The sequence below is a fragment of the Pseudophryne corroboree genome, chromosome 2 (assembly GCF_028390025.1).
Source record: "Pseudophryne corroboree isolate aPseCor3 chromosome 2, aPseCor3.hap2, whole genome shotgun sequence".
NCBI lineage: Eukaryota > Metazoa > Chordata > Amphibia > Anura > Myobatrachidae > Pseudophryne > Pseudophryne corroboree.
This window is the reverse complement of record NC_086445.1, coordinates 911,242,593-911,270,532: the sequence shown is the minus strand read 5'-3', so window position 1 is coordinate 911,270,532 and position 27,940 is coordinate 911,242,593. Positions and strand designations below refer to the sequence as shown.

At 43.6% G+C, this 27,940-nt stretch overlaps 1 protein-coding gene across 1 annotated transcript in view; it reads right to left on the bottom strand.

Moving 5' to 3' along the window:
- The window catches only part of SERPINF1 (serpin family F member 1), a 132,296-nt gene extending 104,638 nt beyond the window's left edge, over positions 1 to 27,658 (bottom strand). The window contains exon 1 of the mRNA XM_063956116.1: positions 27,546 to 27,658. The gene's annotated coding sequence lies outside the window, so the exon portion shown is untranslated. The remainder of the gene's footprint in view (positions 1 to 27,545) is intronic.
- Positions 27,659 to 27,940: the final 282 nt, after the last annotated feature.

Below are 27,940 nucleotides of genomic sequence, written 5' to 3'. Positions count from 1 at the left end.
GGACGATCTCCTCATAAAAGCGAGATCAAGAGAGCAGTTGCTGATCAGCGTAGCACTTTCTCTGGGAGTGTAACGGCAACACGGCTGGATTATAAATATTCCAAAGTCGCTGTTGGTTCCTAGGGCTCGTCTGCCTTTCCTAGGCATGATTCTAGACACAGACCAGAAAAGGGGTTTTCTCCCGATAGAGAGAGCTCGGGAGCTCATGACACTGGTCAGGAACCTATTAAAACCAAAACAGGTGTCAGTGCATCACTGCACTCGAGTCCTGGGAAGGATGGTGGCATCACACGAGGCCATTCCCTTCGGCAGGTTCTATGCGAGGACCTTTCAATAGGACTTACTGGACAGGTGGTCTGGATCACATCTTCAGATGCATCGGTTAATCACCCTATCCCCCAGGGCCAGGGTGTCTCTCCTGTGGTGGCTGCAGAGTGCTCACCTTGTCGAGGGCCGCAGATTCAGCATTCAGGACTGGGTCCTGGAGACCACGGATGCAAGCCTCCGAGGGTGGGGAGCAGTCACACAGGGAAGAAATTTCCAAGGTCTGTGGTCAAGTCAGGAGACTTGCCTTCACATCAACATCCTGGAACTAAGGGCCGTATACAACGCCCTACGTCAAGCGGAGACCCTGCTTCGCGGCCAACCGGTTCTGATTCAGTCAGACACCATCACCGCAGTGGCTCATGTAAACCGACAAGGCGGCGCAAGGAACAGGGTAGCGAGCCACCAGAATTCTTCGCTGGGCGGAAAATCACGTGAGCGCACTGTCAGCAGTGTTCATCCCGGGAGTGGACAACGGGAAAGCAGACTACCTCAGCAGACGCGACCTCCACCTGGGAGAGTGGGGACTTCATCAGGAAGTCTTCGCACAGACTGCAAGTCGGTGGGTACTGCCACAGGTGGACATGATGGCATCCCGCCTCAACAAAAAACTACAGTGGTATGACCCTTAGGCGATAGCTGTAGACGCCCTGGTGACACCGTGGGTGTTCCAGTCGGTCTATGTATTTCCTCCACTTCCTCTCACACCAAGGTGCTGAGAATAATAAGAAAAAGAGGAGTGAGAACGATACTCATTGTTCCAGATTGGCCACAAAGGACTTGGTATCCAGATCTGCAAGAAATGCTCACAGAGGACCCGTGGCCTCTTCATCTAAGACAGGACTTGTTGCAACAGGGGCCCTGTCTGTTCCAAGACTTACCGCGGCTGCGTTTGACGGCATGGCGGTTGAACGCCGGATTCTAGCGAAAAAAGTAATTCCGGAGGAGGTCATTCCTATGCTGATAAAGGCTAGGAAGGACGTGACAACTCAACATTATCACCGTATATGGCAAAAATATGTTGCTTGGTGTGAGGCCAGGAATGCCCCTATGGAGGAATTCCAGCTGGGCCGTTTCCTTCACGTCCTACAGTCAGGAGTGAATTTGGGCCTAAAATTGGGGTCCATTAAGGTCCAGCTTTCGGTCCTATCCATTTTCTTTCAAAAGGAGTTGACTTCTCTACCTGAAGTTCAGACGTTGTAAAGGGAGTGCTGCATATTCAGCCCTCTTTTGTGCCTCCAGTGGCACCTTGGGATCTTAACGTGGTGTTGAGTTTCCTGAAATCCCACTGGTTTGAACCACTCAAAACGATGGAATTGAAATGTCTCACGTGGAAGGTGGTCATGCTGCTAGCCTTGGCTTCGGCTAGGCGTGTGTCAGAATTAGCGGCTTTTGTCACATAAAAGCCCCTATCTGGTTTTCCATGCGGATAGAGCAGAGTTGCGGACCCGTCCACAATTCCTGCCAAAAGTGGTTTCATCTTTTCATATAAACCAACCTATTGTGGTGCCTGTGGCTACTACTGACTTGGAGGATTCCGAGTTGCTTGATGTGGTCAAGGCTTTTAAGGTTTATGTAGCCAGAACGGCTAGAGTCAGGAAAACAGACTCTTTGTTTATCCTGTATGCTTCCAAGCTTGGTGCGCCTGCTTCAAAGCAAACTATTGATCGCTGGATCTGTAACACGATTCAGCAGGCTCATTCTGCGGCTGGATTGCCGCTGCCTAAATCAGTTAAGGCCCATTCCACTAAGAAGGTGGGCTCTTCTTGGGCGGCTGCCCGAGGGGTCTCGGCATTACAGCTGTGCCGAGCGGCTACTTGGTCAGGTTCAAACACTTTTGCAAAGTTCTACAAGTTTGATACCCTGGCTGAGGAGGACCTTGTGTTTGCTCATTCGGTGCTGCAGAGTCATCCGCACTCTCCCGCCCGTTTGGGAGCTTTGGTATAATCCCTATGGTCCTTACGGAGTTCCCAGCATCCACTAGGACGTTAGAGAAAATAAGATTTTACTTACCGGTAAATCTATTTCTCGTAGTCCGTAGTAGATGCTGGGCGCCCGTCCCAAGTGCGGACTTCTTCTGCAATACTTGTATATAGTTATTGCTGCAATAAGGGCTATGTTATGGTTGCATCAGGGTTGAACTGATGCTCTGTTGTTCATACTGTTGACTGGGTAAGTTTATCACAAGTTATACGGTGTGATTGGTGTGGCTGGTATGAATCTTGCCCTGGATTATCAAAATCCTTTCCTTGTACTGTCAGCTCTTCCGGGCACAGTTTCTCTAACTGAGGTCTGGAGGAGGGACATAGAGGGAGGAGCCAGAGCACACCAGAACCTAAATTCTTTCTTAAAGTGCCCATGTCTCCTGCGGAGCCCGTCTATTCCCCATGGTCCTTACGGAGTTTCCGGCATCCACTACGGACTACGAGAAAGAGATTTACCGGTAAGTAAAATCTTATTTTATTCTTCTTGTCCTCTCTGCTGCTTTTGACACTGTGGACCACCAACTCCTTCACTCTCTTGGTCTGCGTGAAACTGCCCTCTCCTGGCTGTCCTAGTATCTCTCTGACCATTCCATCTCTGTCTCCTCTCATGACCCCACCTCCCCCCAACTTAACTCCCACTAACTGTAGGTGTCCCCCAAGGTTCTGTCCTTGGTACTCTCCTTTTCTCTCTCTACATCCTCTTTAAGTGAACTCATTAGTTCTTTTGAGTTCCAATATCATCTCTATGCTGATGATACTCAAATCTACATTTACTCCCCTGAGCTTTCCCCTGCTCTCCTAATTCGTATCTCCAAATGTCTCACTGCTAACTTTTCTTGAATGTCCCAGTGCTTTCCTAAATTTAAAATGTCTAAGACTGAGCTGATCATCTTCCCACCCTCCCGCACAACCTCACCTCCCACAATTTCATTATCTATTGATGGCAGTTCTATCTCCTCTAGCCCCCAAGTGCACTGTCTCCTCCCTCTCCTTCAAACCACACATTCAGCACCTCTCACAAACCTGCCATTTTCATCTCAAAAATATTTCCAGGATCAGACCCTTTCTCACCCAGGATGCTACTAAGACCATTACCCACTCACTAGTCATTTCCAGACTGGACTATTGTAATCTCCTCCTATCTTGCACCCCTGACAAATGCCTTTCTCCACTCCAATCGACCCTCAATGCTGCAGCCTGGCTCATCTTCCTCACTAAATGCACTACGTCCACCTCCTCTAACAGCCCTTCATTGGCTTCCCTTCCCTTTCAGAATTCAATTCAAACTTCTCACACTCACTTACAAAGCTCTCACCCACTCCTCTCCCATTTACATCTCTGACCTAGCAGGTAATTTAGAGTTGATCGCAGCAGCAAATTTGTTAGCAGTTGGGAAAAACCATGGGGGTCATTCCGAGTTGTTCGCTCGCTGCCGTTTTTAGCAGAATTGCGATCAGGCTAAAATCCGCCAGTTCTGTGCATGCGTATGGGCCGCAGGGCGCACGCGCTAAGTACTTTCACACAAAACTATGCAATTTTACACAGGGCCGAGCGACGTTTTTCAGTCGCTGTGCTGATCGGTGAGTGGGTGTTTCTGGGCGGAAACTGAGCGTTTTCCGTGAGTGTGCTAAAAAACGCAGGCATGCCAGCCGAAAATGCAGGAGTAGCTGGAGAAACGGGGGAGTGGCTGGCCGAACTCAGGGCGTGTTTGTGACGTCAAACCAGGAACCAAACAGTCTGCAGTGATCGCAATCTAAGAGTAGGTCTGGAGCTACTCAGAAACTGCAGGGAAATATTTAATAGCAGAACTGCTAACCTTTCGTTAGCAATTCTGCTAAGCTAAGATACACTCCCAGAGGGCGGAGGCCTAGCGTGTGCATTGCTGCTAAAAGCAGCTAGCGAGCGAACAACTCGGAATGAGGGCCCATGTGCACTGCAGGTGGGGAAGAGATAACATTTGCAGAGAGAGTTAGATTTGGGTGGGTTATTTTGTTTCTGTGCAGGGTAAATACTGGCTGCTTTATTTTTACACTGCAATTTAGATTTTAGTTTAAACATATCCCACCCAAATCTAACTCTCTCTGCACATGTTATATCTGCCCCCCCCTGAAGTGCACATGGGCCCTCATTCTGACCTGATCGCACACAGCAACTTTTTGCTGCCCGTGCGATCAAGTAGACGCCGCCTATGGGGGGAGTGGATTTTTGCATAGCAAGGCTGCGATCGCTTGTGCAGCCGTGCTATGCAAAAAAGTTTTGTGCAGGTTAAGAGTAGGGTCACAGAACAACAACACTTAACTGCTAAACAGCGCCTATGGAATATGGCAGATGAATAGTTTAAGCATTCCTAGTTAGGTACACCTCCTGAGAAACTGCGCGTGCCGAGAACACTATGTGGAGTGAGCAAAGGAACAATATAACAAAGAAAAAACGGCTGCGCTGTGTGTCAGGAGATGATGTATATAAAGAGAGCCAACATGTGAAAAATTAACAATATTTAATATGATTAATATGATTAAAAAACCAATAAATGAACATGTATGAACCGATCAGATTCAGGACCCAATATTGACAAGTGTCCGTTTTCCATAGGCTAAATAGCCATAGCATAAATTGATTGCCAGTGAATGAGCACAGAAAGACCCCGCCCTCCACACACCTCGCTCAGGTAGCCACAGGTGTTGCTTGCATGGACTGGAACGATTCTTTATCTGGCTGCAAAATTCTTTGAGAGCGACCGCTGGACGTCACGTCTCTACAGCCAGTTATTTCTTCCAGTGATCTCCATCCCTCCCCGCCGCCGTGTGGACGTGGGCATTGCAGGACGGTTAGTCGGGGACGCCCGACTCTCGCCCAGCCCACTGGAGAGGTAAATACCTTCTACGTATTACATCCAACTTCTGCAAGCACACAGACCATTTGGAACTTTCTGTGCTCATTCACTGGCAATCAATTTATGCTATGGCTATTTAGCCTATGGAAAACGGACACTTGCCAATATTGGGTCCTGAATCTGATCGGTTCATACATGTTCATTTTATTGGTTTTTTAATCATATTAATCATATTAAATATTGTTAATTTTTCACATGTTGGCTCTCTTTATATACATCATCTCCTGACACACAGCGCAGCCGTTTTTTCTTTGTTAAGAGTAGGGTCAAACTTACCTGTGATCACTTCAGCGTGTCAGGTCCCGGAATTGACGTCAGACATCCGCCCTCCAAACGCCTCGAGACGCCTGCGTTGGACTCATCACTCCCAAAAAACGGTCAGTTGACGCCCGGATCCGCCTTCCTGCTGTCAATCTTCTTGCGGTCACCACTGTGACCACTTTCTTCGTAGGAAGCATTGCTGCCCAGCGATGGCCGTCGCAGCGCATGCGCAGTTCCGACCCGATTGCACGGCTGCGAAAAAGTGCAGCGTGCGATCGGGTCGGAATGACCCCCATGATTTTGCCCAACTGCTAACAAATTTGCTGCTGCGATCAACTCTGAATTACCCCCCTTATCTCCCTTTAGACTTCCACCAGTCCTCTTTGCTCTGCTAATGCACGCTGCCTCTCCTGCTGACTGATTACTTCTTCCCACTCCTACCTTCAAGATTTCTCATGTGCTGCTCCCATTCTCTGGAATTCTCTACCTCTCCCCCTCAGACTCTCCACCTCTCTACAAAACTTCAAACGGGCTCTGAAGACCCACTTCTTCACCAAACCCAACCTAATCTCATTCTAACCCTTTTTTTTTTATACAGTGGCATTCAGAACATACAACATAACCCCCTTAGGATCTCATGTTGAGTTAATTTATATTTAAAATGAAGCCTGTCATTTTTTTATTACATCCATATGCTGAGGTGCACAGATTGCAAGATGCATTCAGCTCTCTGGGGATAATGGAGATGTGGTTGGAGGTGCTATTTTTCTTGGAAGCAGCAGTGATAGCGCTGTATGGTAATGCAGCAGGAGGCATCTATTAGAAGTAGACACCTCCGGCTGCAGTAGTGATCCGACCTGCATCTAAAGGCGCAGCATCGGATCACTGACTAACCATCAGGCGGGTTGCAGCACCCATGGGTGGAATTGTGCAAGTTGCCTGTCACAGAGGCCAGGAAATCTCCACACAACGACGGGGATCCCTGGTCACTTCCCTCCCCCTAAAAGACAGCAACACACCTCGATTTTCACAAACAGAGGCCGTCGCTGCCTCCTTCCCGCCCCCCAGCTCAAATGGCAGCAGACTGTTAATCGCTGACAGTCTGAACAGTCCAGCACTGTATTCGCTAGTCTGCTGCCGTCCTTCTTTCTACATCGCAGGACTCATTTGTGCACGCGCAGGACCCAAAGTACCAATAATCATTACTTTGCGACACATGAAGCAACTCCACCCACACCTGAATAACCCCCAATATCCGTAGCATTTGCGTCATGTTTATGCCAGGCATACATGCACCCATACAGTATACAGTGCTAAACGCATTTGCTACTAGACTAGATTGAACCCCTTCATCACTGATTTATTTTTTCAACCCTTGTGAACCTATTTTGCCAGATTCCAACATCAATATCAGAAATGTCTGCAATATGCACACAATTTTACCATTATTAAAAATAAAGGAAATTACAGTTTTCTGAAAATAATGCTCATTTACTTATACCTCCTGACACAGCAAATGACCATAAAAGTAGTGTTTTCTTTTATATAAATATAATATTACTATTTTCGGCTGTCCCGACTTTGGGGCACTGGCGTATCTATAATGGGTGCAGTATGTGCGGTGCACACGGGCCCCTGGGTCCAGAGGGGGCCCACACCGCACACCCTGCACCCATTTCTTCTATACTTACCTTTCCAGCGTCCATCGGTGACTGTGTTTGGGGCCCCTCCTCTCCCGTAGCCGTCACTTCCTCTGCTAGCGCACTGAGCGCTAGAGACTCTGGCACAGTGCCAGAGTCTACAGCGCATGCGCAGAACTCCGGAAAAATGGCGCAGTGGAGTCCTGCGCATGCGCTGTAGACTCTGGCACAGTGCCAGAGTCTCAGCGCTGAGAGCGCTAGCAGCGGTGGTGACAGCTATGGAGTCTGCACACGGGTCCCCTCCTCTCTAGAAACGCAGCTGGTTTGGGGTCAGGTGCAGGGTACTGGGTGTTCCGCCTTATTCTGCTTTGCAAAGAGGGGGCCATGCATACATAGCAGTGGGCCATTGCATTCATTTCCAGAATAAATAGATGGAGAGAAAGAAGGTGTTATTCAGACCTGCTTGCTCGTCTGCAAATTTGCAGAGGTCTGCGAACAGATAGCCGCCGCCCAGACAGAGTGAAAACCCGCCCCATGCAAGTCTGCGTAGAGCTTGCGAAAATCTCGGTGATCGCCAGTCATTTGCAAATCCGTTCGCAACTCACTAACCATCAAATGATTTTTCCAGTCTGTGCGTAGCCCAGGACCTACTCCTACAGTGCAATAGAATCAGGCTGATCAGGGCCAGAGCTGACGTCATACACCCTCCCTGAAAACGCTTGGCCACGCCTGCATTTTACCTGACTCTCCCAGAAAATGGTCAGTTACCGCCCTCAATAGCCGGCTTCCTGTCAATCATCTTGCGTACAGCTAGTGATTAAAAAAGTTGCTGGATTTTTTCGCTGTTTGGCCTCAAATGCACAGTAGATCGATAATCGGCCAGCTTGCAAAATCGCACAAGAGTGATCAGGTCTGAATTAGAGATGTGCACCGGAAATTTTTCAGGTTTTGTGTTTTGGTTTTGGGTTCGGTTCCGTGGCCGTGTTTTGGGTTCGAACGCGTTTTGGCAAAACCTCACCGAATTTTTTTTGTCGGATTCGGGTGTGTTTTGGATTCGGGTGTTTTTTTCAAAAAACCCTAAAAAACAGCTTAAATCATAGAATTTGGGGGTCATTTTGATCCCAAAGTATTATTAACCTCAATAACCATAATTTCCACTCATTTTCAGTCTATTCTGAACACCTCACACCTCACAATATTATTTTTAGTCCTAAAATTTTCACTGAGGTCGCTGGATGACTAAGCTCAGCGACCCTAGTGGCCGACACAAACACCTGGCCCATCTAGGAGTGGCACTGCAGTGTCACGCAGGATGTCCCTTCCAAAAAACCCTCCCCAAACAGCACATGACGCAAAGAAAAAAAGAGGCGCAATGAGGTAGCTGACTGTGTGAGTAAGATTAGCGACCCTAGTGGCCGACACAAACACCGGGCCCATCTAGGAGTGGCACTGCAGTGTCACGCAGGATGTCCCTTCCAAAAAACCCTCCCCAATCAGCACATGATGCAAAGAAAAAGAAAAGAAAAAAGAGGTGCAAGATGGAATTGTCCTTGGGCCCTCCCACCCACCCTTATGTTGTATAAACAGGACATGCACACTTTAACCAACCCATCATTTCAGTGACAGGGTCTGCCACACGACTGTGACTGAAATGACGGGTTGGTTTGGACCCCCACCAAAAAAGAAGCAATCAATCTCTCCTTGCACAAACTGGCTCTACAGAGGCAAGATGTCCACCTCATCATCATCCTCCGATTCATCACCGTGTACATCCCCCTCCTCACAGATTATCAATTCGTCCCCACTGGAATCCACCATCACAGCTCCCTGTGTACTTTGTGGAGGCAATTGCTGCTGGTGAATGTCTCCATGGAGGAATTGATTATAATTCATTTTAATGAACATCATCTTCTCCACATTTTCTGGAAGTAACCTCGTACGCCGATTGCTGACAAGGTGAGCGGCGGCACTAAACACTCTTTCGGAGTACACACTTGTGGGAGGGCAACTTAGGTAGAATAAAGCCAGTTTGTGCAAGGGCCTCCAAATTGCCTCTTTTTCCTGCCAGTATACGTACGGACTGTCTGACGTGCCTACTTGGATGCGGTCACTCATATAATCCTCCACCATTCTTTCAATGGTGAGAGAATCATATGCAGTGACAGTAGACGACATGTCCGTAATCGTTGTCAGGTCCTTCAGTCCGGACCAGATGTCAGCATCAGCAGTCGCTCCAGACCGCCCTGCATCACCGCCAGCGGGTGGGCTCGGAATTCTGAGCCTTTTCCTCGCACCCCCAGTTGCGGGAGAATGTGAAGGAGGAGATGTTGACAGGTCGCGTTCCGCTTGACTTGACAATTTTCTCACCAGCAGTTCTTTGAACCCCAGCAGACTTGTGTCTGCCGGAAAGAGAGATACAACGTAGGTTTAAATCTAGGATCAAGCACGGTGGCCAAAATGTAGTGCTCTGATTTCAACAGATTGACCACCCGTGAATCCTTGTTAAGCGAATTAAGGGCTCCATCCACAAGTCCCACATGCCTAGCGGAATCGCTCAGTGTTAGCTCCTCCTTCAATGTCTCCAGCTTATTCTGCAAAAGCCTGATGAGGGGAATGACCTGACTCAGGCTGGCAGTGTCTGAACTGACTTCACGTGTGGCAAGTTCAAAAGGTTGCAGAACCTTGCACAACGTTGAAATCATTCTCCACTGCGCTTGAGACAGGTGCATTCCACCTCCTATATCGTGGTCAGTTGTATAGGCTTGAATGGCCTTTTGCTGCTCCTCCAACCTCTGAAGCATATAGAGGGTTGAATTCCACCTCGTTACCACTTCTTGCTTCAGATGATGGCAGGGCAGGTTCAGGCGTTTTTGGTGTTGCTCCAGTCTTCTGTACGTGGTGCCTGTACGCCGAAAGTGTCCCGCAATTCTTCTGGCCACCGACAGCATCTCTTGCACGCCCCTCTCGTTTTTTAAATAATTCTGCACCACCAAATTCAAGGTATGTGCCAAACATGAGACGTGCTGGAATTTGCCCATATTTAATGCACACACAATATTGCTGGCGTTGTCCGATGCCACAAATCCACAGGAGAGTCCAATTGGGGTAAGCCATTCTGCGATGATCTTCCTCAGTTGCCGTAAGAGGTTTTTAGCTGTGTGCGTATTCTGGAAAGTGGTGATACAAAGCGTAGCCTGCCTAGGAAAGAGTTGGCGTTTGCGAGATGCTGCTACTGGTGCCGCCGCTGCTGTTCTTGCGGCGGGAGTCAATACATCTACCCAGTGGGCTGTCACAGTCATATAGTCCTGAGTCTGCCCTGCTCCACTTGTCCACATGTCCGTGGTTAAGTGGACATTGGGTACAACTGCATTTTTTAGGACACTGGTGAGTCTTTTTCTGAGGTCTGTGTACATTTTCGGTATCGCCTGCCTAGAGAAATGGAACCTAGATGGTATTTGGTACCGGGGACACAGTACCTCAATCAAGTCTATAGTTGGCTCTGCAGTAATGATGGATACCGGAACCACGTTTCTCACCGCCCAGGATGCCAAGGCCTCAGTTATCCGCTTTGCAGCAGGATGACTGCTGTGATATTTCATCTTCCTCGCAAAGGACTGTTGGACAGTCAATTGCTTGGTGGAAGTAGTAAAAGTGGTCTTACGACTTCCCCTCTGGGATGACCATCGACTCCCAGCAGCAACAACAGCAGCGCCAGCAGCAGTAGGCATTACACTCAAGGATGCATCGGAGGAATCCCAGGCAGGAGAGGACTCGTCAGAATTGCCAGTGACATGGCCTGCAGGACTATTGGCATTCCTGGGGAAGGAGGAAATTGACACTGAGGGAGTTGGTGGGGTGGTTTGCGTGAGCTTGGTTACAAGAGTACAAAAAAGAAGGGCGCCTCCCTGAGCCTATGTTGAAACGCTGCCCGCTGCTCTCAAAGGAATAGGGTATTAGCAATCCCTAAACAAATGAAAACCAAAAAAAGACTAAACAAGAGAGCGCAGGCAGACTTAACAAAAGTTCACAATTTATTAAAACAGTGATCACAGAATATGATAATATTAAGATAATTAAGAATTGATTCCGTACTACAACTCCATAAATTCCACACAGTCCAGTGCACTAATATACTGGTATAATGACGATATGAAGTAATCCTAAAAAATTTTTAGCAGCTGGTGTTTAAGTGCTGAGAATCTGGATATTATCCATATAACAGTCTCGTATTGATTTGTTCAAATGAAAGTCACATGTATACAAAGTCAGTGCACTGTTGATTATGGATTAAATATCTGTAAGTTACCTCCAATGGACATAGCACCAGTTCCGTTTGATTTAGTATATCCTCATATAGGAAAATGACGCTTACCGCTTCCTTGATGTGAGTATAGCACTCGCGAGTGCTCGGGTGTCTGCTTGTTCCAGCGACTGTATCCACTGCTCTCTACTTACTAAGTCGTGTCAGACTCCTAACTGCTCACCGCTCCTACGGATCATCTGACGGTGCTGTAATTAACCGAAGTGCCATTGATCCAAGGAGATGAGCTGACAGCCACGGTCCCCGTATTGCAGACGGGACCAGTGCAGGTGGCTTTATTCGGGCAGATTTAGACCCGACAGTAGAAATGAGCTGGCAGCCACGGTCCCCGTGATTCAAAAGGGACCAGTGCAGGAGGCTCTGCTCGGGCAGATTTTTACCCGACAGTGGAGTAGAGCTGGAACAGGTGAAGTCCGTGAGAGGTGGAAGTGGTTGGATGAAAAGTAGTCGGATCCTATAGCAGCCCTGACGCGTTTCTCGACCGGCACAATCTGGTCGTTTCCTCAGAGGGTTATAATGATCCTATCCTGCTGGTTCCTCATATTTAAAGGACTCCTAGGACGGTCATTAGTACAGACACCTGGAAGGCACCTGTTCAGATCATTAGTGAACGTGTGTGCAGGTGGAGTTACAATCGGCTCCACAGACAAATCCAGCAGTCTTAAATAAACATCTCTAAACATACTAATTCCTAACTCAACCGAATAACATACCAAAATTAAAATTCAAATAACTTTCTTATATATTTCTGATATTTCTATTATTATTATTATTATTGTTTCTTAGCGGAGCGGGAGACAGCAACATAGTACTCTCAATATAATTGCTTATAATCCAAATTACATAGGGTAGATAAATCATACCACTGCAACGATTATTAATATGATCTGACTGTTTCAATATTAAACCATATTTGATGTATTGATCAGTACTACTGAATTTTATATATCTATATGGGATATTCCCACTCGAATTGATCTAATTATATCTCATAGAATAGGGAGAAATCCATAAGCATTCCCTATGAATAAACATAAATATGTAATAAATAATAAATTTAAATTTAACTAAAACCAATTATATATAAAAAAACATATACCACTCATTAATAAATATAAATAGTTATACATATAATATAGTATTACTTCCCCAGTGGTGCAAATGGATAAACCATTTGATCTCCATTTATACTAGATACTAAAACTAAAACTAAAACTGGAAAGTGGGAATGGACGAATGCATCAAAAGATGGCAGAGAGATATATTTACACTCGATCTGCCATAGTGGGAGGCACTCGCCCATTCCCCCAATATCAGCAGAATAAAACCAAGAAGACATACATAATATTAAGGACAACTCATGAAAACTACTGTACTTTACCCCACAATTAGGGACAGGACCATCTTCACCACTCACATAGGCTATCAAAGAGGCAGAAGGAGAGACCAATTAGATAGCATTGAGTTCCACCGTGTCATTAAGACCATGTGGACTCAAAGTATGTAACTGGAAGATCCAAAATGCTTCACGCATGCAAAGTTTCCTATATCTATCGCCTCCCCTCATAGTAACTTTTATATGTTCTACTGCTCTAATGGTTAAACCATTAACAGCACCCTTCTGACACCAAGAGACATGACTAGACAGACTGTGCGTTTTGATATTCTTTGTGATGTTCCTCTTGTGTTCCATGAATCTTTCATGGAGGGGACGAATGGTGCGGCCAACATACTGTATTCCGCATTTGCATTGGATGACATATATCACAAAGTTGGTCCTACAGTTCATAAAACCTTTTATCTCGAACTCTTCTGATCTGCTGAAGGATTTGATCTTAGTACATTTATTTTCTGCAAAGAGACACGTTACACATCTATCCTTACCACATTTGAAGAATCCATTCGGTTTAGATGGTAATCTCATTATATTTTCTCCCATTTCTTTGGGTTTTCTTTTAAATAAACTTGGTGCTAGTTTTTGTCTCAGTGAATCAGCTTTTCTAAATACCACTAGGTTTCTTCCGGTTAGGGTTGTCTCTAACAGTTTATCTGATTTTAGAATAGCAGAATTCTTTGTGATGATTCTTTTAATGTCCTTCGCTGCTGTATTGTACTGTGTAATAAACGCTATTTGTCTATCATTTGGGTCTTGTTTCTTTTTAACTACAGGATGAACTAGTGTGATCCTAGATTTAGATTGGGTCTCTATAAGGGCTTTATCCAAAATTTGTGCAGGATATCCCTGCCGTATAAATGCATTGTACATGCTTTCTGCTTGGTTCTTAAAGGCCTCCTCAGTGGAACAGTTCCGACGTAACCGCTGGAACTGTCCTTTGGGTATATTTAATTTCCATGGTTTGTAGTGCCCACTGGTGAAGTGTAAGTAATTGTTACAGTCCACATCTTTAGTATATGTGGAAGTGACTATTCTACCATCCTGAATAGTGACAGTGATATCTAGAAAATTGATAGATATTTTGCTAAAAGTGTTGGTGAATTTTAAACCCAATGTGTTTGAATTAAGAAAACCAGTGAGTAGTGAAAAAGGTGAGACATCCTCATCCCAAATAAAAAATAAATCGTCTATATATCTGCCATAGAGGACCAGGTCCGCACCGAGATGCCCTCCCCAGATGAGGCGCTCCTCGAAGTGCCCCAAGAAAAGGTTGGCAAAGCTCGGTGCGAATCTGGTCCCCATGGCAGTGCCCCTGACTTGTGAATAAAATTGTGAGTCAAATGAAAAATAATTGTGCTCCAAAATAAACCTCATAGCTGATAAAATAAAAAATCGAAGAGAACCATTAACCTCTGTGTCACAGTACAGGTAATAATTAGTCGCCAAGAGACCCAGATCATGTACTATATTGGTATATAGGGATTCCACATCATACGTAAGAAGTATGTAGGAATCCTTCCAAAGTATACCATCCAATTTTTGAAGAAAATGTGTCGTATCTCTAATATAAGAGGGCAAGGCTTGAACATATTTTTGTAAATGTGCATCTATGTATGCAGATAAGTTAGATGTCAGGGATCCCACCCCTGATATGATGGGACGCCCTGGTGGGGATACCAGAGACTTATGCACCTTCGGTAGATGGTAGTATATGGGGACAACCGGGTATTTAACCATCAGGAACAAATACGTTTCTTTATTAATGACCCCCTCATCTAATGCCATTTCCAATAAGGACTTTAATTCAACCTGATAAGTGCTTGTGGGATCTTAAGAAATTTTCTTGTAAAAGGTGCTATCATTGAGTTGTCTGTGAGCTTCAAAGAGATAATCACCAATATTCTGGATCACCAGGCCGCCGCCTTTATCGGCTTGCTTGATGATTATCTCTTCATCTCTCATGAGTCTATTAAGTGCTGTTCTCTCGGATTTTGAAAGATTGTCCCGTATATTCATAGCATCCCGTTCAGTACACAGCTCCCTAAACTCCCTCAAGGTCGTGGTATAGAAACCCTCAATGAAAGGGCCTCTGTGTTGCAAAGGGTAAAATTCAGATGACAATTTAAATTTCTTATAATCCACTCCATTGACATCATAAATTTTGCCAGGCCCATTGGTGTCTGGGGCACTCGCCATCCCCCCATTTTCACCGAGGATTGATTCTAAAATCCCAAGACACTCATTGTCCTGTGTATCTAGACATACTGGTGCCCCCTTAATATTTTGTCTATGTAAAGATTTATTAATAAAGTAGCGTTTTCTACTTAGAGTACGTACGAATCTATTAAGATCCACAAAGAGCGTAAAAAGATTAGGTTTATTTTCTGGGGCGAATTTCAATCCCTTATTTAGTAAGGAAATCTCTGCAGCTGTGAGGGTTCTTTTAGAGAGATTAAAAATATTCCTTGTGTTCAAAACCTTCTTACACTTTTTGTGGGCATTCTTGATTCCTCCCCTGCAGCCTCTAACCCTTCTTCCCTTCTTCTCTTTGGGGTGAGCATCATTCGTGGGTTTTCCCATGATGAATTCTGTGGGTCTCCCGGTGAGTGATGTCGCCTCTCTAAAAAATTAACCTTAGTTGACTTATTTTGGAGTTCATCTTTTGTGTAAGTATTCCCTTAAACTTTTGTGTCTCTTACATTAGGAACTTCATATCTGTTCCTATCTCTCCAAGAATCTTTGCTCTGAGATCTAAATCTCTGAGAGCGTTGATTCTGAGGTTTTTTGTATTGACTTCTATTATCATAATGGATTTGACTCTGAGTTTCTCTCCTGTCCCTATATGAGTGTCCCCCCCCCTCCATTCGAGTGGTAATCATAATTAGATCTCTTATTAAATTTGGGGGAAACCCCACTATAATGTCTTTTGGTAGAAGGGGTTCTATCTCTCTTATTGTATGTCCGTACTTGATCCCTATTGTAGTCCTCTCTATCACGGTTAAGTTTCTTATGTTTTAAAGAAATGAGGGTATTCTCAAAATCCTGAACCTTTTTATTCACCCTCTGGTCTTTCCCCTCAAAATCTGGGTGATTAGAATGAATTAGTAATGCTTCCTGTATTTTTTCTATTTTAACTTGAATGGTTTGTATTTTCTGTTCCCTATGTTTAATGAGAAGTTTCATCAAATTACATGAACATCTATCCAAGGTTTCATTCCATTCTATAAAAAATTCGGGGTCATCTTGAAAAGAACATGATTTAAACAGTCTTAGACCCCTTGGGATCATATTTTTATCCAAGTATTTCTGCAGTGTGACTTGATCCCACCAATGTCTGGTCTCTGCAATGAACAGATCCTCCAATTCATTAAAGAGACCAGACATGTCCACACAGTCGTCTGTAGTCAGTTGCTCTACATGGTCAATTTCTTTGGATATATATTGCTGTCTCCTTTCCAAACGCTCCGCCATACATCTCAGAGTAGGCATAATTTAACCGTAAATGATAATTAAATTAATTGAATTAAAATAACACAAAATATAATCAAATTGGACTTGAAACCCAGATATACTTTTTATATATACCTAGGTGTAGTAATTTGTTTAACCTTTAATTAAGTGCACACACTATTCAACATAGGTTCATGTAGGCTGCCTCAATTGCTAATATATTTGAACAAACTACAAAAAAGAAGGGCGCCTCCCTGAGCCTATGTTGAAATGCTGCCCGCTGCTCTCAAAGGAATAGGGTATTAGCAATCCCTAAACAAATGAAAACCAAAAAAAGACTAAACAAGAGAGCGCAGGCAGACTTAACAAAAGTTCACAATTTATTAAAACAGTGATCACAGAATATGATAATATTAAGATAATTAAGAATTGATTCCGTACTACAACTCCATAAATTCCACACAGTCCAGTGCACTAATTTTTTGATGCATTCGTCCATTCCCACTTTCCAGTTTTAGTTTTAGTATCTAGTATAAATGGAGATCAAATGGTTTATCCATTTGCACCACTGGGGAAGTAATACTATATTATATGTATAACTATTTATATTTATTAATGAGTGGTATATGTTTTTTTATATATAATTGGTTTTAGTTAAATTTAAATTTATTATTTATTACATATTTATGTTTATTCATAGGGAATGCTTATGGATTTCTCCCTATTCTATGAGATATAATTAGATCAATTCGAGTGGGAATATCCCATATAGATATATAAAATTCAGTAGTACTGATCAATACATCAAATATGGTTTAATATTGAAACAGTCAGATCATATTAATAATCGTTGCAGTGGTATGATTTATCTACCCTATGTAATTTGGATTATAAGCAATTATATTGAGAGTACTATGTTGCTGTCTCCCGCTCCGCTAAGAAACAATAATAATAATAATAATAGAAATATCAGAAATATATAAGAAAGTTATTTGAATTTTAATTTTGGTATGTTATTCGGTTGAGTTAGGAATTAGTATGTTTAGAGATGTTTATTTAAGACTGCTGGATTTGTCTGTGGAGCCGATTGTAACTCCACCTGCACACACGTTCACTAATGATCTGAACAGGTGCCTTCCAGGTGTCTGTACTAATGACCGTCCTAGGAGTCCTTTAAATATGAGGAACCAGCAGGATAGGATCATTATAACCCTCTGAGGAAACGACCAGATTGTGCCGGTCGAGAAACGCGTCAGGGCTGCTATAGGATCCGACTACTTTTCATCCAACCACTTCCACCTCTCACGGACTTCACCTGTTCCAGCTCTACTCCACTGTCGGGTAAAAATCTGCCCGAGCAGAGCCTCCTGCACTGGTCCCTTTTGAATCACGGGGACCGTGGCTGCCAGCTCATTTCTACTGTCGGGTCTAAATCTGCCCGAATAAAGCCACCTGCACTGGTCCCGTCTGCAATACGGGGACCGTGGCTGTCAGCTCATCTCCTTGGATCAATGGCACTTCGGTTAATTACAGCACCGTCAGATGATCCGTAGGAGCGGTGAGCAGTTAGGAGTCTGACACGACTTAGTAAGTAGAGAGCAGTGGATACAGTCGCTGGAACAAGCAGACACCCGAGCACTCGCGAGTGCTATACTCACATCAAGGAAGCGGTAAGCGTCATTTTCCTATATGAGGATATACTAAATCAAACGGAACTGGTGCTATGTCCATTGGAGGTAACTTACAGATATTTAATCCATAATCAACAGTGCACTGACTTTGCATACATGTGACTTTCATTTGAACAAATCAATACGAGACTGTTATATGGATAATATCCAGATTCTCAGCACTTAAACACCAGCTGCTAAAAATTTTTTAGGATTACTTCATATCGTCATTATACCAGTATATTAGTGCACTGGACTGTGTGGAATTTATGGAGTTGTAGTACGGAATCAATTCTTAATTATCTTAATATTATCATATTCTGTGATCACTGTTTTAATAAATTGTGAACTTTTGTTAAGTCTGCCTGCGCTCTCTTGTTTAGTCTTTTTTTGGTTACAAGTGGACTGCTTCCGCTGTCGCCCAAAGTTTTTGAACTTGTCACTGACTTATTATGAATGCGCTGCAGGTGACGTATAAGGGAGGATGTTCCGAGGTGGTTAACGTCCTTACCCCTACTTATTACAGCTTGACAAAGGCAACACACGGCTTGACACCTGTTGTCCGCATTTCTGTTGAAATACTTCCACACCGAAGAGCTGATTTTTTTGGTATTTTCACCTGGCATGTCAATGGCCATATTCCTCCCACGGACAACAGGTGTCTCCCCGGGTGCCTGACTTAAACAAACCACCTCACCATCAGAATCCTCCTTGTCAATTTCCTCCCCAGCGCCAGCAACACCCATATCCTCATCCTGGTGTACTTCAACACTGACATCTTCAATCTGACTATCAGGAACTGGACTGCGGGTGCTCCTTCCAGCACTTGCAGGGGGCGTGCAAATGGTGGAAGGCGCATGCTCTTCACGTCCAGTGTTGGGAAGGTCAGGCATCGCAACCGACACAATTGGACTCTCTTTGTGGATTTGTGATTTCGAAGAACGCACAGTTCTTTGCTGTGCTTTTGCCAGCTTAAGTCTTTTCATTTTTCTAGCGAGAGGCTGAGTACTTCCATCCTCATGTGAAGCTGAACCACTAGCCATGAACATAGGCCAGGGCCTCAGCCGTTCTTTGCCACTCCGTGTGGTAAATGGCATATTGGCAAGTTTACGCTTCTCCTCCGACGATTTTATTTTAGATTTTTGAGTCCTTTTTTTACTGATATTTTGTGTTTTGGATTTTACATGCTCTGTACTATGACATTGGGCATCGGCCTTGGCAGACGACGTTGATGGAATTTCATCGTCTCAGCCATGACTAGTGGCAGCAGCTTCAGCACGAGGTGGAAGTGGATCTTGATCTTTCCCTATTTTTGGAACCTCAACATTTTTGTTCTCCATATTTTAATAGGCACAACTAAAAGGCACCTCAGGTAAACAATGGAGATGGATGGATACTAGTATACTTATGGATGACGAGTGACTGACGACACAGAGGTAGCTACAGCCGTGGACTACCGTACTGCGTCTGCTAGTATAGAGATGATAATGATATAAAAAATATATATATATATCACTACTGCAGGTATATATAATATAATGATGGACCTGCTGGACACTGTCAGCAGACTCCTAAACTACTAGTATGAAGAAGATAGAAAAAAAAACCCACCACAGGTAGGTATACAATTATGGACGAGCACTGACGACACAGAGGTAGCCACAGCCGTGGACTACCGTACTGCGTCTGCTAGTATAGAGATGATAATGATATAAAAAATATATATATCACTACTGCAGGTATATATAATATAATGACGGACCTGCTGGACACTGTCAGCAGACTCCTAAACTACTAGTATGAAGAAGATAGAAAAAAAAACCCCACCACAGGTAGGTATACAATTATGGACGAGCACTGACGACACAGAGGTAGCTACAGCCGTGGACTACCGTACTGCGTCTGCTAGTATAGAGATGATGATATAAAAAATATATATATATATCACTACTGCAGGTATATATAATATAATGACGGACCTGCTGGACACTGTCAGCAGACTCCTAAACTACTAGTATGAAGAAGATAGAAAAAAAAACCCCACCACAGGTAGGTATACAATTATGGACGAGCACTGACGACACAGAGGTAGCCACAGCCGTGGACTACCGTACTGCGTCTGCTAGTATAGAGATGATAATGATATAAAAAATATATATATATCACTACTGCAGGTATATATAATATAATGACGGACCTGCTGGACACTGTCAGCAGACTCCTAAACTACTAGTATGAAGAAGATAGAAAAAAAACCCCACCACAGGTAGGTATACAATTATGGACGAGCACTGACGACACAGAGGTAGCCACAGCCGTGGACTACCGTACTGCGTCTGCTAGTATAGAGATGATAATGATATAAAAAATATATATATATCACTACTGCAGGTATATATAATATAATGACGGACCTGCTGGACACTGTCAACAGACTCCTAAACTACTAGTATGAAGAAGATAGAAAAAAAAAACCCCACCACAGGTAGGTATACAATTATGGACGAGCACTGACGACACATAGGTAGCTACAGCCGTGGACTACCGTACTGCGTCTGCTAGTATAGAGATGATAATGATATAAAATATATATATATATCACTACTGCAGGTATATATAATATAATGACGGACCTGCTGGACACTGTCAGCAGACTCCTAAACTACTAGTATGAAGAAGATAGAAAAAAAAACCCCACCACAGGTAGGTATACAATTATGGACGAGCACTGACGACACAGAGGTAGCCACAGCCGTGGACTACCGTACTGCGTCTGCTAGTATAGAGATGATAATGATATAAAAAATATATATATATCACTACTGCAGGTATATATAATATAATGACGGACCTGCTGGACACTGTCAGCAGACTCCTAAACTACTAGTATGAAGAAGATAGAAAAAAACACCCCACCACAGGTAGGTATACAATTATGGACGAGCACTGACGACACAGAGGTAGCTACAGCCGTGGACTACCGTACTGCGTCTGCTAGTATAGAGATGATAATGATATAAAAAATATATATATATCACTACTGCAGGTATATATAATATAATGACGGACCTGCTGGACACTGTCAGCAGACTCCTAAACTACTAGTATGAAGAAGATAGAAAAAAAAACCCCACCACAGGTAGGTATACAATTATGGACGAGCACTGACGACACAGAGGTAGCCACAGCCGTGGACTACCGTACTGCTTCTGCTAGTATAGAGATGATAATGATATAAAAAATATATATATATCACTACTGCAGGTATATATAATATAATGACGGACCTGCTGGACACTGTCAGCAGACTCCTAAACTACTAGTATGAAGAAGATAGAAAAAAAAACCCCACCACAGGTAGGTATACAATTATGGACGAGCACTGACGACACAGAGGTAGCCACAGCCGTGGACTACCGTACTGCGTCTGCTAGTATAGAGATGATAATGATATAAAAAATATATATATATATCACTACTGCAGGTATATATAATATAATGACGGACCTGCTGGACACTGTCAGCAGACTCCTAAACTACTAGTATGAAGAAGATAGAAAAAAACACCCCACCACAGGTAGGTATACAATTATGGATGAGCACTGACGACACAGAGGTAGCTACAGCCGTGGACTACCGTACTGCGTCTGCTAGTATAGAGATGATAATGATATAAAAAAAATATATATATATATCACTACTGCAGGTATATATAATATAATGACGGACCTGCTGGACACTGTCAGCAGACTCCTAAACTACTAGTATGAAGAAGATAGAAAAAAAAAACCCACCACAGGTAGGTATACAATTATGGATGAGCACTGACGACACAGAGGTAGCTACAGCCGTGGACTACCGTACTGCGTCTGCTAGTATAGAGATGATAATGATATAAAAAATATATATATATCACTACTGCAGGTATATATAATATAATGACGGACCTGCTGGACACTGTCAGCAGACTCCTAAACTACTAGTATGAAGAAGATAGAAAAAAAAACCCCACCACAGGTAGGTATACAATTATGGACGAGCACTGACGACACAGAGGTAGATACAGCCGTGGACTACCGTACTGCGTCTGCTAGTATAGAGATGATAATGATATAAAAAATATATATCTATCACTACTGCAGGTATATATAATATAATGACGGACCTGCTGGACACTGTCAGCAGACTCCTAAACTACTAGTATGAAGAAGATAGAAAAAAAACCCCACCACAGGTAGGTATACAATTATGGACGAGCACTGACGACACAGAGGTAGCCACAGCCGTGGACTACCGTACTGCGTCTGCTAGTATAGAGATGATAATGATATAAAATATATATATATATCACTACTGCAGGTATATATAATATAATGACGGACCTGCTGGACACTGTCAGCAGACTCCTAAACTACTAGTATGAAGAAGATAGAAAAAAACACCCCACCACAGGTAGGTATACAATTATGGACGAGCACTGACGACACAGAGGTAGCTACAGTCGTGGACTACCGTACTGCGTCTGCTAGTATAGAGATGATAATGATATAAAAAATATATATATATCACTACTGCAGGTATATATAATATAATGACGGACCTGCTGGACACTGTCAGCAGACTCCTAAACTACTAGTATGAAGAAGATAGAAAAAAAAACCCCACCACAGGTAGGTATACAATTATGGACGAGCACTGACGACACAGAGGTAGCCACAGCCGTGGACTACCGTACTGCTTCTGCTAGTATAGAGATGATAATGATATAAAAAATATATATATATCACTACTGCAGGTATATATAATATAATGACGGACCTGCTGGACACTGTCAGCAGACTCCTAAACTACTAGTATGAAGAAGATAGAAAAAAAAACCCCACCACAGGTAGGTATACAATTATGGACGAGCACTGACGACACAGAGGTAGCCACAGCCGTGGACTACCGTACTGCGTCTGCTAGTATAGAGATGATAATGATATAAAAAATATATATATATATCACTACTGCAGGTATATATAATATAATGACGGACCTGCTGGACACTGTCAGCAGACTCCTAAACTACTAGTATGAAGAAGATAGAAAAAAACACCCCACCACAGGTAGGTATACAATTATGGATGAGCACTGACGACACAGAGGTAGCTACAGCCGTGGACTACCGTACTGCGTCTGCTAGTATAGAGATGATAATGATATAAAAAAAATATATATATATCACTACTGCAGGTATATATAATATAATGACGGACCTGCTGGACACTGTCAGCAGACTCCTAAACTACTAGTATGAAGAAGATAGAAAAAAAAAACCCACCACAGGTAGGTATACAATTATGGATGAGCACTGACGACACAGAGGTAGCTACAGCCGTGGACTACCGTACTGCGTCTGCTAGTATAGAGATGATAATGATATAAAAAATATATATATATCACTACTGCAGGTATATATAATATAATGACGGACCTGCTGGACACTGTCAGCAGACTCCTAAACTACTAGTATGAAGAAGATAGAAAAAAAAACCCCACCACAGGTAGGTATACAATTATGGACGAGCACTGACGACACAGAGGTAGATACAGCCGTGGACTACCGTACTGCGTCTGCTAGTATAGAGATGATAATGATATAAAAAATATATATATATCACTACTGCAGGTATATATAATATAATGACGGACCTGCTGGACACTGTCAGCAGACTCCTAAACTACTAGTATGAAGAAGATAGAAAAAAAAACCCCACCACAGGTAGGTATACAATTATGGACGAGCACTGACGACACAGAGGTAGCCACAGCCGTGGACTACCGTACTGCATATGCTAATATAGAGATGATAAAGATGATAGAGATGAACAAAAAAAATATAACACTACTGCAGGTAAATATTTATATAATATAATGAATGACGGACCTGCTGGACACTGTCAGCAGAATGCGTTTATAGAATAAAAAAAAAAAACACCACAGGAGTGTTTAACTTTTTCAGGCAGACTATATACTGGTGGTCACTGGTCAGTCACACTGGCAGCAAAAGTGTGCACTGTACTCCTGCTATAACTGCACCCCAGTCTCCCCCACAATTCAGCTGTGTGAGCAGTGAGCACTCAGCACAGTCAGATATACATAGATGATATTATCATGCAGCACACTGAGGCTGAGCACAGATATGGTATGTGACTGTGTATCGTTTTTTTTCAGGCAGAGAACGGATTATATTAAATAATAAATAAAACTGGTGGTGGTCAGTCACTAGTAACTAACTATCAGCAAAACTCTGCACTCTGAGTACTCCTAATGCTCCCCAAAATTACTAAGTAATCAACTCAAGTGTCTCTATCTATTCTAACGGAGAGGACGCCAGCCACGTCCTCTCCCTATCAATCTCAATGCACGTGTGAAAATGGCGGCGACGCGCGGCTCCTTATATAGAATCCGAGTCTCGCGATAGAATACGAGCCTCGCGAGAATCCGACAGCGGGATGATGACGTTCGGGCGCGCTCGGGTTAGCCGAGCAAGGCGGGAAGATCCGAGTCTGCCTCGGACCCGTGTAAAAAGGCTGAAGTTCGGGGGGGTTCGGATTCCGAGGAACCGAACCCGCTCATCTCTAGTCTGAATAACACCCCATGCTGTTTGTGTCAGTAGGACTAGGGTGTGTGCACCTTACCTAGTGATAGGCCTTTATTGCTCATTCTCAGAACAGCAGATCAGGCCTCACCAGACGACCTAGCATAGCAGGGCCCCTCACCATATTTTCCTATGGGGCCTAACAATTACGTTTCATGTCCCTGCTAGTATCCAAGCATTAGCCCTGTCCACAAATGTTTCACTCATGCTTCCAGCTGCCTTTCTGGTACAACTGCTCATTGTCTGCATCTTTTGTCTTGTAAGCCTCCATTATCCTGACCCCATCCAGTGTTTTTGTAGTCCACCCTAATTCTTGCCTTAAATAGACATACTGTAGTAGATAGTTAGGGCAGCTGTACCCCAAATGCCCGCAGGCCCCATTTCATTTTGTACCCCTGCTTCCTGCTAGTGCCATACCCCTGGCCATCACTGAAGAGCAATCAGGAATACATGCACAGGAGTAACGGCTGACACATGAAACCTAATGAGTGATTTTTCTTGATTTATTGCTGCGTTCAGAGGGGGTCATTCCGAGTTGTTCACTCGGTAAATTTCTTCGCATCGCAGCGATTTTCTGCTTAGTGCGCATGCGCAATGTCCGCACTGCGACTGCGCCAAGTAAATTTGCTATGCAGTTAGGAATTTTACTCACGGATTTTTCCTCGTTCTGGTGATCGTAATGTGATTGACAGGAAGTGGGTGTTTCTGGGCGGAAACTGGCCGTTTTATGGGTGTGTGCGAAAAAACGCTACCGTTTCTGGGAAAAACGCGGGAGTGGCTGGAGAAACTGAGGAGTGTCTGGGCGAACGCTGGGTGTGTTTGTGATGTCAAACCAGGAACGACAAGCACTGAACTGATCGCAGATGCCGAGTAAGTCTCGAGTTACTCAGAAACTGCACAGAGATGTCTTATCGCAATATTGCGAATCTTTCGTTCGCAATTTTGATAAGCTAAGATTCACTCCCAGTAGGCGGCGGCTTAGCGTGTGCAAAGCTGCTAAAAGCAGCTTGCGAGCGAACAACTCGGAATAACCCCCAGAGACTGGCAGATGAAAGTTATCCAAAGACAACTGTAGCCCAGCCCCACTATTTAAAGAGCACACAGAATACTCTTTAGCCATAAGCTCACAATAACTGTGGGAGTAAGCTGGAAACACATTTATTTTAGCTGTGGTGTGGCAATAAAACTCCATACCAGACTTGTACAGTAGGAAGTGGTGATAAATAGCCTCTACAGAGAGGTGGGATTAATCAGAAATTCATAAACTGCCACAGCTCAGCCAGCTGGGAGGAATGGGGTTAAATATTCCCTTTGGTCGTCTTCTTTTCCTGTTAATGCAAAATAGGCTAAACTATGTCCCATTTTTATTCAGCCACCTTCTGGAAAGAAAGACAATGTGCAGACATAAAATATGGATCAGTGATCCCTTCTATTAGCACAGTGATCTCCATACAGTCAAGTGACTGAGCGCACTGGAGCTTAAATGGAGAAAATGTTCATGCTGCCAGAATGAAACACTGATCTGTTTATTATTGCAATAAAAAAAAATTGTGAGGAAAAAATAAAGTGTAAAAAGGAAAAAAAAAGTGACACCAATAATATATGTAACAGGTAATGGTGCATAAGAAAACTGCAGTCTCAGCTGTGTAAGAGTGTGATACAAAGGATGTTCTGTTCCCAGTACATACCAATTACATCTGTCTTCCAAACATCTAACACCTTACTCTAGTATCTGACTAAGGACAACTGTTTAATATCTGAAAGCTGATGGGAAATAAATATGCATCAGATACAACACACAGGACTTCCCCATCCCTGAGCCGCAACACTAGACAGACCTATAAGAACAGTCCAGCAAGTGTCCTGCATTCTTGATGCCAATCTGACATTGCTTCTACCCCAGTGTGATAGGCTGGTGACAACAAAAATCACCCACAAATTCCTTATATTTTGTAAGCCTAGCAGATAGTGTCTATTTTTTAATGAGAAAAGCTTTCACATGACAACCACAGAGGTTTGTCCTCTGAGATGCAAGAGGCAGATATATTATTATAAGGGCTGAATGGGATGACGCTGCTGCCACTTGGCACTGAGCTCTCAGCTTCCCAGCTGCTATAGGTAGAGCCACGTTTATATATGACCTGGAAACCGTTATTTCCCCCTTTGTCTCAGGTGTAGCCGGCAGTATTTATTCACAGGTACATGACAGGGCACTGCCTGGGATATACCACCCCACTGGGACTGGCACAGGTATACCAGCAATCCCCACTTCATTCCTTATACATCTAAAATGTGTAGACCAAATGTTTGAAGCTGTACATACTAAAGTGCAATATGTCTTCCAAAACCATGGGAGGCGGTGGTAAGGAGACAGATACGTGGCAGACAATAGATTGCTATAACAACTATAGCAGAAGTGGGAAATGTGGATATCAAACACTTATGGAACTACAAGTACCATCATTTCCTGTGGAGGGGGTTACCAGGGCATGCTGGAGGAAAGACTTAATATGACATTTTCACGGAGCATTGATAATAATAATAACAATAGTAACTTAATAATAACAAACACAATAAAAAAAAAAAGTTTAAATAAATAAATAAATCAAGCAGTGAACTAACTGCAGCTGCCTATATTATACCTCCTCCACCGCACTATCTCATACTTTATATTGTAATTAAATAAAACAAGGCAAACAATAAGTATCCATAATAGTGACAGTCACAACACATAATTGTCAGGCTAGATACAGAAACACCTCAATAGATGCTACAAATGTATCAGTCAGTACTTTTAAAGTAAATCTGAGGTGCTAACATGCCCAACCACTTGCTGCACTGGCCCCATTTACAGATTGGACCATCTGTGGGCTCTATGCCCTTTGCCAACTGTGTCTAAACTTTTGCTCAGCGCATGCAGGTGAAAATAATAACTTTTTCTTTTTGCATTGGGCTCTCATACCTTAGCAAGGAAGACTCCTGTTACCAACGTGTGCTGTCTCCTGAGACAGGACGCCTGTGGCTGCCTCCCACCCCCCGGTGGCTGCTCTGAGGATCTGGAACTGGGGAAGACCCTAAGCTGCCTCTTTATCTGGGCTACAGATCAATGAGTACATGAGGTGGAGCCAAGGGCGGCTCTGGAAGAGAGCACAGCTGGACTGAAAGCTCCAGGGATGGGAGGGAGTGATTCCTGTTTCTCATCTTATTATGTGGCATTCCAGGGAGCTCAATGCAGGGTAGCACAAAGCCAATGCACAGATGTGTGAGCTGCTGAGATGATCTACAACATACTACTTTTATATACAATTACACGCAGCTAGTATAAATAGCATACCCTGCAAAATGACCATGATGTTA